The sequence below is a fragment of the Tupaia chinensis genome, unplaced genomic scaffold (assembly GCF_000334495.1).
Source record: "Tupaia chinensis unplaced genomic scaffold, TupChi_1.0 Scaffold143718_1, whole genome shotgun sequence".
NCBI classification, from domain to species: domain Eukaryota; kingdom Metazoa; phylum Chordata; class Mammalia; order Scandentia; family Tupaiidae; genus Tupaia; species Tupaia belangeri.
The window spans coordinates 76,155-78,239 of NW_006203566.1; positions in this window are offsets into that span (position 1 = coordinate 76,155).

Here is a 2,085-nt window from a genome sequence, read left to right on the forward strand (position 1 = left end):
AAGAAGTGTTGAAAGGATCTCTGTTTGCAGATGACATGATTTTATACATAAAAGACCCAATAGTATCTACAAAAAGCTAATAAATGAATATAGTAAAATGAAAGGAAACAAAATTAACTTACAAAAATTTATAGCATTTCTATATATAAACAGCAAGCAGAAAAATCTCATTTACCATAGCCACAAAAAGATAAGATAAGATACCTAGAAATAAAACTAACCAAGTAAGTTAAGGACCTTTGTAAGGAAAACTATGAAAATATTTAAAAAGGTATCAAAAAGGACACATCAAAGTGGAAGAACATCCCATGGTCCTGGATTGGGAGAATTAATACAATCAAATGACAATCTATTCAAATTAATCTACATATGTAATGAAATTACTTTAAAATTACAAAAGACATTCTTCACAGATTTAGAAAAGACAATCACAGATTTTTTCTGGAACTATAAATGACCACATATTGCCAGAACCATCCTGTGTAAGTAAAGTGGAGTGGCATCTCTCTTCCTGACCCCCAAATATATGATAAAGCTTTGATAATCAAAACAGCATGGCATTGGCCCAAAAGTCAAGTGGACCAATGGAATGGAATAGAGACCCCAGAAACAAATGCTAAAACATATAGCCAACTGATCTTTGGCAACATGTACCAGTCAATCCAGCAGGAAAAGGAAAACCTCTTTAGCAAATAGTGCTGGAAAAACTAGGTATCCAAAAAAGATTAATTTTAACCTCTGTCTGTCTCCACTAACCAAAATCAACTCAAAGTGGATCAAAGATTTAGGCCTAATACTGAAAAGTATAAAACTACTGGTGAAAAAAAGTTAGGAAACTCTGAGAGTCATTGGGTTAGGCAAAGACTTCTTAAGCAAGATCCCCAAAGCACAGGAAATAATGCCCAAAAGAGACAGGTGGGATTACATCAGATTAAGAAGTTTATACACAGCAAAGGACCCAGTAATTAGTCTGATTCAACAACCCTAGGAATGGGAGAGAATTTTTGTTAACTCTGCCTCAAATAAGGGACTGATAACCAGAATTCACAGATAACTAAACTTGCTTCCTAGAAGAAAATGATGAACCCAATTAAAAGTTTGGAAATTAGCTGAATGAATAACTCTATAAAGAAGACATACGAACAATCAAAAAATATATAAAAAAATTTTCACCTTCCCTCATCATAAGGGAGATGAAGATCAAAACCACAAGGCAATACCAGCTAACCCCAGTCAAAATGACTAAGATTAAAAAAAAAGAATGGTAAGTGTTGTCATGGATGTGGTGGAGGGGAACTCTCCTACATTGTTGGTGAGAATGTAAATTGGTCCAGACACTGTGGAGAACAATATGGAGGTTCCTTAAAGACCTTCAAATAGAATTACCATATGACCCAGCAATTCTACCTCTGGGTATCTACCCCAATTTAGGAGAGCACTCAGTTGGAAAAGCGCTTGCACAACTATATTTACTGGGATATTATTCACGATTGCTAAGACATGGAACCAACCCAAATATCCACAAACAGATGAATAGACTGAAAAGGTGTGACACATATACTCCATAAAATACTATGCAGTCATAAAAAACAAGACCCTGAGTTTGATAGAAAGTGGATGACCATAGAAGATTCATCACTGTGTGAAGGAAGTCAGGCTATGAAACAGAGACATTGTATGTCTCCACTTAGCATATACTGACTTCATTGTATGGTAGAAACTGAAATATTGAACGTCATAAAATCATTAAAAATTGTTATGGACACTGGAGATAAAGAGGAAGGAGAGTGGGAGATAGGAAGAGTGCAGCAAGGGAAATATGGGGAAAAAATGGGTAAGTCATCTGTGGGACATATATGATTTGTTGCCTCTTGGTGATGTTGTGTGTAGTATTCTCAACTCAACCTGCTGTGTTGTTTATATCATGTTGGGTAAAATCTTTTTACAAGCTAAATGATGTATAACGATTAAATGTATAAATAATGATAATAATAAAGTAAAAATTAAATAGCTTGAGAATTGGGTTAATTTATTTTTTTACTATTTCTAATGACTTATGTTCTTAAAAGTGATAAAAGGCATTGA